The sequence below is a fragment of the Saccostrea echinata genome, unplaced genomic scaffold, assembly GCF_033153115.1.
Source record: "Saccostrea echinata isolate AGI-Se365-2 ecotype Australia unplaced genomic scaffold, CSIRO_AGI_Sech_v1 ptg000022l, whole genome shotgun sequence".
NCBI classification, from domain to species: Eukaryota; Metazoa; Mollusca; class Bivalvia; order Ostreida; family Ostreidae; genus Saccostrea; species Saccostrea echinata.
In genome coordinates, this window is record NW_026889771.1 from 5,592,501 (window position 1) to 5,601,408 (window position 8,908).

An 8,908-nucleotide genomic window follows, 5' to 3' on the forward strand; every position below is an offset into this window, starting at 1 on the left:
GAAAAAAAAAAAATCTTTTACGTTTACGCAAAAATTCTTGTTACTTTTCCTCAAAATAATATTTACATGTAGCAATTTACCTGTGGCGATGAGTTGCAAAAACGCTTATCAAAATCATATTCCTGATAGCACCAGCGAACAGTATGCAAGTGTTACAAAGACAAATGACTTTCGTGTAACGAATATGGAATAGTATAACTTAACTGGTACTGATTTTTTTTTTTTGCCTGTTTGCCAGTGATACAGTAACTTATATGTAGAATCATAATACCATGGTTTTTTTCCTTGCGGAATCGAAAGAAAATCCGGAATTATAATTCATTTTTGTGGAAAGGTATTATCAATTTTTGGAAACGTGGTGAGCGGCTTTGAGTGACTTAATTATTGTTTATATTTAAAAAAAAAATGAGTTATGAAAAGTAAAACAAAAACTCGTGACACCTGTTGCTCAAATTTCTTGGTTAATGTTCGGGAGTTGGAATCGGGATGCTGTCCCTTCATCGTCGCAAACCACGGCCAAAATGTACGATCCTCTCCCAGGAGCTATATGCGGACTCCGGACCGTGGCTTGAGACGATGCTGTCCCTTATGCTAACAATTAAAGAATGAAGCTGGTGTTTACTAGCAACAAACTCTTACGAAAAGTTTGCCCATTAAAATATCTTAATTTTTATCATTGAGACCCAATGAATAAATGCAGGATTTTCAGTGATAATTGAAAAAAAAACATTCCAAAATTTTCAGATAGCAGAGTTAAAGAAACAAGAAGATGGAAACATGTATTATACGTCCCCTGGAACTAATTATCTAGCTTTGTGCAGAAAGATACAAAAACGTTATCAGATTACTTATTCATTAAGTATTGAAGTTCATGTTTGGGAGAGAGAGAGAGAGAGAGAGAGAGCAGTTTTTAAACCCGACAAAATTTTATTTAATCAATATTTATTTCGAAAAGGAAATGGGATTGGATACCTATTGAAGTTCTCTCCCTTAGAAACAGGTCATTTACAAATTATGCTATGAAGATAATACGTTACATAAAAAAGAACGTTGAATAAAAGGCAAACAAAAGATATAAGATTTATTGCACTATCACGGAATTTTAATTTTTCTTTTATTTCGTATTGTAAATTATTTCGTATTGTAAATTAATAACCTTAAGATGACTCTCTCTCTCTCTCCCAGGGGAAATATACCTCATTACTATAGATTTTTGTTTTAGTCCCTCTACCTCTTTTTCTGGTTTGGAGTTGAACAGTCCATGGCTTAATTTAATTATATATGACCATGACATATATACAAAATTACATATATTGCTGAAGTACCAATACACTGGGCGGGATAATATTTGCCGTAACAGATCGAGTTTTTTTCAAGCTAAGCTCCGAAAATAAATGAAGTTCAAATAGATATATGAATGTTTAATTATTTTGATTCTTTTTTAAATGGAAAGCAAGACAATACGTTAGTGCAAGAAATAATTTGTACATTCTTGTGTAACAAGAATCATGAACAATTTAAAGGTAAATGTGTTCTGTAAATAGCAAACATACCTTATGCATGCATAAGCGAATTTTGCTAGGAATTATCTTTTGTGTTTGAATAACTTGGTTTTCCACTTGTTTCAGCAGAGAGAGAGAGAGAGAGAGAGAGAGAGAGAGAGAGAGATTTCTTACATCCCTGAAAAAAATATTTTGCAAAACTTATAAAGTAGTCATACGCGATTGTTATTTTTTTTTTTGTACAATGGAATAACACGGTACTTTTCCTCAATCCTGATTTCCAACATCAGTTTCAATAAAACATCATCAAGAGACAAGAAAGTGTCACTCAACAAACGTCGTTATATAAGCAATGTGGCATGTAGGGTTCACAGGTATATATCTAGACCTTGATTAAGATGTTGAAAACCATGAAATCGAACAGTCTCCCTTTCTAATGTTTATAAAGCAGACCCTAGCAACGGGTTAAGAATGGGGGAGGGGTGTTAACTTCCCAAAAATATCAAACAAGAAAAAATCCCAGCTAAACTGTCCAGACTCGAAAATCCTATTTCGTGTGGGGTGGGGGTGGACCTTTCTCTTAACTTACTTTTTGGTACATTTCCCCCCAAATCCTGGAATTTGTTATGCTCAAGCTACAGCAACAAAAAAAAAGCCTCTGCAGATCCTTTATAGGTGGTGATTTTATTAATTTCTAACATTTATTTTTCTGATTGATGTGTACTTTTGAAAGTTTCGTGGAATTTGTTCGCAGTTTTCGAGAAGCCCCCCCCCCCTTCCATGCACGAAAACACACACAAAAAGGGGGAAAAAAACAAATCCACTGAAAGAGGGGAAAAGAGACAATATACACGTAAAATAATACAAAGGTCTTTCTCTTAAAGAAAAAAAGTTTAAATTCTCTGAACTTAATGAAAATCACTTCTCATTTTCAATGTTTTAAGAGATTAGCCTGTCATAATTAATTATCATTCGAGTAAAAAGACTGGAGTAAAAAGAATTCAGTTAATATCGTATTCCATTATTCAAGTAAACTCTCTTTTCATTAAGGTATAGATTTATGCTATGTATCTCCTCAATTACCTTGTTCGTACTCTTATAAGGAGAGCATCAAATTTTCCTGAACAACAAAGCTAGAAAATCAAGTGGTCTCTCTCACTTACACGGCACACCTTTTTACAATACATGCGTTAATCAACGTCTTTCATTTCATTCAGAACCAATTGCACCTGGTGCTTTTCAGTCAAATGATTTTTTTTTTCATTTCAGGACGTTCTTACAATAATTTACGGACATACCGTATTATTAAAAAATATATACATGTATATACATGTAGTTAAATCCAAGGAAATAATTCAACTCATTTATTTAAAAAAAAAATAAAAGGTCTGTTATTTTTATAAGAAAGTCAGCGCGTTTACTCGTATTGTTAAGCAAATAAATAGAAAATATAAATTTCCTGAATGTTTAAAAGAATGATCTTTACATGTCAAATTCAATAAACGAATTATACCCAGTATTCTGGCATTTTAGAGTGCAAAAAAAAAAAAATAGTAATGCTGAATGACAACGTCCAGTTCAATCATATGTTTTGATAATAGAGTTCCAAGGGTTTGTTGCTCTTTCAGAGAGAGAGAGAGAGAGAGCAGGTACTTCACTTAAACACTTTTCCACAGCTAACGTTTTCTTTGAAAGCAAAAATGAATGCAATTTTCGGGAGGGTCATGCTCAATATACTAGTATTTTAAAATCTAATAATAAAATTTAATAAAAGTTACCCCAACTTTTGTTACAGAAACAAGTGCCAGTGACTGAACATTTTAGAAAGAAGACCGATAAAGAAATTGACGTGTTCAATTGCCGCAAATTGTTGAAAACATTATAAGTTTACAGGCGTTCAAATTAATAGGCAAGTATTTATAAACACGGGCCTGATTTTACCCCGCTGAGCATTATGATCCGTTGTTGGCCTATTGCTTTTATCATTTTTCCTCAGTGGTACATTCTAACCTACAGAGAATGGATCTCTTTGAAGCAATCAATTCATATATACAGTCTCATGACGTGGTGTAATTTATTAATTATTTTTGTTAATGATTTTCCAAAAGGTGCAACTTGTCACAGCTTGTGTGAAAACTGCATAAAACACTGTAACCTTTTTTTCCTTTTTAATCCTACTGACAGAGGACAGACAATCTGATTGAATTATGTGACCTCCTTTTGAGGATGTACTGATGAAGGTACATTGATTAATCTAGTTAGTCTACATGTGTAAGTAGCTTGCTGAATTGACTGATTTTTTTTCCTGTCGATAAAAGTGCAATTCGCATATTTTATTGCCATGCAGGTACCCCAAGCGAAGAAGGGTCAATACCATCCCATATCAATTACACGAAATCAATTTTCAAATTTCCTTGGCTTTTAGCCTGATTATTGTAAATGAAATCAGAATTTCATTCAGATTTTCCCTAGAATTATTTGAAAACATGTTAATCCTTTTCCCTTTTATGATGTAAGTGGTTCATCATCTCGGTTATCTTTTGCTCATTGTGACGGTTTCGGTACTCAGATATTGGCAAAAACTATCAAAGAGCAATGAAAGTGCAGTTTAAAAATTGCGTGGACGAAAAAGCTTTTCCAGTGATAAATTATTGACAAGCAGCATACGTCTTTATTTCCACTTCGAGAAAATACTTTTTTCTACTTCAAAATACGTAGAAAGATGTATAGGGGTGATGCTATTTTAATGTTATACCAATAACAAGGATGGGGTAAAAAAAAAAGGAAAGAAACTGAAAGTTTATCCACAAATTATGTCTAAGATTTGATAAAGTTGTGTAATTTCAGTAATAAATCAAACCTATTAATAAACCTGTCAGTTTGGTAATTGATTTATAACTGATATTGTCATCTAATGGCTTGTATTTTTGTACTGTCTCGTAGACTTGCCGAGACAGGAATTTCCATAATGGAAAAGTTCAGTGTGCCCTATTGTGATCGGGTTGGTGACGAAATTGGCAAGATGAGAATAGTAAATGGTTTTACGATAGAATTTTCCATTCTGATGACTTTTGAGAGCCAGATTAATCAAGACTAGAACTTCTGTCAGTAAAACTGCTAGCAAATATTACTCAAAAGAGAAATCTAGTGAGAGCAATTCTAAGGAAATTTGACCACGTCTTTATGTGATGTATATAGTAACTGCTTTTGATGCCTTTGGAAAATTTCGGTTAGAAATCAACTTAGTTTTGGTTAAATGGTTTGAGAGATATTCAAAGATAAAAATTAATGGAATTAGAAATCTTAATAAATAATTAATTGTTTTTCATGCTAGCAAAGTAGATTCAGATCTCTAACTTTATAGATGTGTATCGTGATGTCATGATCTAAATTTTTTATTCACTCCCCATCCATTAAATTCAAATTTATTGTGATGATATGGTTTTTATGACATTAAAGAGAGATTTAAATCACTTGAAATTAGATGGAGAAAGACGAAATTAACTGGGGTTTTTTCAAAGAGATGTCATATTTATTTTTTTACGCCCAGATTCAGAATTCATTCAAAATATGTCTGGGATAAATCTGTCAGCACTGAAGAGTCTAAAATATATACGTAACAATCAAATTTTAGGATATTGTCAAGGAAGAGGTCTTTTAATTTGTATAAAACCTTGTCAAGCATGTTGACAAAGTTAGTCAAATGTGTATCATGTGTATTCAACCATGTTAACGAATCGTCTGGGACACGCAATGCGTGTTTGCGCGGAGTCGTTTGTAATCATTCTCTATGTCAATAAGGTTTAATTTGAGTATTTTTAGATTTTTTCAGGTCAATTTGAATCGAGTTTTTGTTGGAATATTTCTCAGAAAATAAGTCTCGATATATAACGCTAATACGAGGCGTTTAATTGGTTATTTAGAGCTAAATAGATTAGATATGACATATGATTTTTCCTGCGACCTGACCGAATTTGTTCCTATTGACGAAACTTGTTAAGGCCATTCCAAGTTTTTTCTCTGTTTAGCACCCACCCATCACTCAAAAACCTATCTACCTATTCACAAAAAAGACCGTATAGTCATAACAATAATGCCAATCAAAGGATTGAAATTCATTAATTTTTATTCCTTTGTAAAAAATCTAAGTATTAAATGCTTAAAGCAATACGAGCTGCAACTTTGATGTCGGAAATGTTTGTTGCAATATTGTAAATAACTATTTCAATGACAGACAAAAAGAAAGTTTATAAACTTCTGTTGTTCGTATTTGCGATGAAAGAACTATTTATAAGCTTTGAATGAAGTGAAATTACATTATTGTCATCCTGTACAATATTGAATTCTTATAAAACACTACACATTTCATTGTACAGAAACCTTTCTTCTGAAAAAAAATTGAATACTTTATTTTAGTCTAATTGATCATAAAGGTTTAAATAACATAGGGATTTTATCATAACAGCACATTTTAACAGCAAAATAAAATGCTCAAAAATACAGCTCATATTGCTTTAATAAATATTCCTATTTATGACATATTCTAGAAAAGTATACATAAAGAAATTGACAGATTTCGGAGGTTTACACCACGATAATCGATATCGGGACTGGATTGTATTTGTTTTTTTCTGATGAGGAGAGTCAAAAAATGGACACTTAACATTGAAAAAACTTCGAATGGCCTTACAAACATGAAAATGATACTATACCAAATGAATTTTGCGAAATTGTGAGTGAAATGTGCGCTCTACTAAAGTGAATCATCGATGTATGAATTATTATAACAATTATACTCATTTTGCAAAAATATCATTCACTTTTCGAAGACAGCATTATTAAAATCTCTTGCACTAATTTTACTATATCAAACATAACTGTTGTTTGGAAAAATAATCTCCAAATTTAAAAATGAATATTAATTCAATAAATACTAACTAGTTTTAATGAATAATTAAAATTAGATACTCACCACATAGATCAGCTATTGCAAGATTGAAAAGATACCAATTCGTCGAATTTCTTAGCGGAGGGGATATTCCAATTATCAAGACAATAGTAATATTTCCCAAAAGTCCAATGAAAAATATAGGAATATATAAAGCGGTCAGTGCAATAGATTCCCCGGGGCTGACATCCAGTATGTCCACGTGTAGATGCGACGAGTTGATCATCAGAAGAGAGATGTTTTTCATCATTTTTTCGTGCATTGATAGTTTGGCGTCTAAGTCAAAAATGTCTGAAATGTTTAGATCCATTTGGAACAGCCTTGATATTTAATTTACAGGTAATTTATTTTAACATCTTTCCTTTCTACTTTAGTCCAGAGAAAATTCAAGTGTGTTTCATCTCAGATAGTATCACTCGACAGTCTTGTCAGCTTACATGATATTTGTCATGAACGCAAACGTTCTTGTGAATGTATCGAACTTGATTTGTATGCAGAATAGCCAAACGTGCTGAATATATTTAGGCGAAAAAACCAGTAAATATTGATTACATTGTAACCTTTAATTGGCAATTTGGAAGAACAGGCTATGGACATATATATTAGAACATTTCCTAGTTATTCACAGCGAGGTCGAAGGAGGTTAAACAGTAATTTTATTTTGTTATCAATACATTGCTGCCCTTTATAACAAATTCTCCTATGAAAGCATTTGTAAAGATTTCCAAAATTAATTTTTCTGCAGATAATACCAATAATTGCCATTGCTTTACATAACCAATAAATGCTAGCAAATATTATTACATGCAAGAATAGTATGTTTGTCATTCAGAATATTAATCTTAGTATTGATATGATATCCCTCATTATGTGGCCCAATGGGTGCCACAACAAGTAAATGAAGCACTGCTATAATTATAAAAACCGAATTTCAAAGCTACACACAAACCCAATCAACTTTAATCAGCAATGCTAAAAGCCTATTTATTCTATTAAGCTACTTCAGTTTAGACATAAAATGCTTAACAGTCAAAACGCAGACAGTTTCAAACCAAGCAGCTCGTATGTTTACGTGTTAAGTTAATTTGTTTCTGTGTGATATACAAAATATTTCAATCGGAAAAAAAATATGTTTCATATGAATTCCTTTCAAGTAAGAATGTTTTTTTTTTTTCAAAGCAAAAAAAGTCTTTCTGTGATTTTTCAAATCTTCAAAAAAAAAAAAAAAATAAGAAGAATATTATAATACACTGTAATAATAATAAATTATTATTATTGGTTACTGTGGTCCTAATGAAAACATAATAAAATCAGTGGCGGATTCTTGATTTTTGAAAGGGGGATCAGTTTGGGGTCGGGGTGGGGGCCCAGGGGCCACACAAAAAATTGATTTATTAAATCCTATGTTCATTTTGGGACACGGGGGGGCGGACCCCCTGTCACCATCTTTAAATCTTCCAGTGAAAATATCCTAACAGGAACATTTTGCATTCTTTAAATAAAAGTTACGGACGATTACACTTATTTTATTTATGCATATGATAATCTAAAAAGTGCATATAAACTAAATATTATGTTGCACTGGTAAGGTCATCTCAAACTCTACCCGTCCCAAACATTAATAAACCTGGTGCTGTCAGTATGTATTGTTCGTACATGAAAAGTTGACTAAACTTTTGATTATAAGAACTATTTTAAAATTTAGGGGTAAATCATTTAGCAGTATGTTAAAAATTATGTTCAATTTTTATGCCCCCGTAATCGTAGATTTGGGGGCATATAGTTTTTGGTCTGTCCGCCCGTCCGTCTGTCTGTCTGTCTGTTCGCAGAAGCTTTAACCTTTTGATGCTAGATCTTTCATATTATTGTGACAAGTCCATTCTTTGGGTGCCAACAATTTTGACCTGGTGACCTTGACCTTGGAGTTTGACCTACTTTGAAAAAGCTATCATACAGGGGTATCGGTGTTTCACAAATATATCTTGTTCTTTTTTAACTTCTGCATCAATGTTTTTTGTATTCTGCACAAAAAATCCCAAATTCGAGGCTCACGCAGTCATCTTTTGACGTCTATCTGTATTGTTATCAAAAGTGAGTTGAATTCTTCAAAATTTTATTCAAGGGTTACTCCGCCCATTCCACTTGTCGTGTGCGGAGAATATACCATAATAACAAAAGTACTTCATCTGTGCTTTAAAACATGGCAACTACTAACACACTGAATTAACGCTTGTTTATATTTAAGTGCTTTAAAATACGACAAGTGCAAACACACTGATTTAACACTTGTATGTATTTAAGTTCTTACACTATATTTTAAAATCTATTTTTATATATTTCTTTTCTCAAAGAAGTTATCACTGTAATATCATTGAAACTTGATATGAGAGAGAGAGAGAGAGAGAGTTTGGAAGGATTTCAAAATTAATTTCTGAACTGTGTTTATCTAGTAAAACTT

At 32.2% G+C, this 8,908-nt stretch overlaps 1 protein-coding gene across 1 annotated transcript in view; it reads right to left on the reverse strand.

The window, feature by feature from the left end:
* Positions 1–1,763, reverse strand: part of LOC133190280 (translation initiation factor eIF-2B subunit beta-like) — a 234,850-nt gene extending 233,087 nt beyond the window's left edge. The window contains exon 1 of the mRNA XM_061325816.1: positions 1,757–1,763. The gene's annotated coding sequence lies outside the window, so the exon portion shown is untranslated. The remainder of the gene's footprint in view (positions 1–1,756) is intronic.
* Between the last annotated feature and the right edge of the window lie 7,145 nt (positions 1,764–8,908).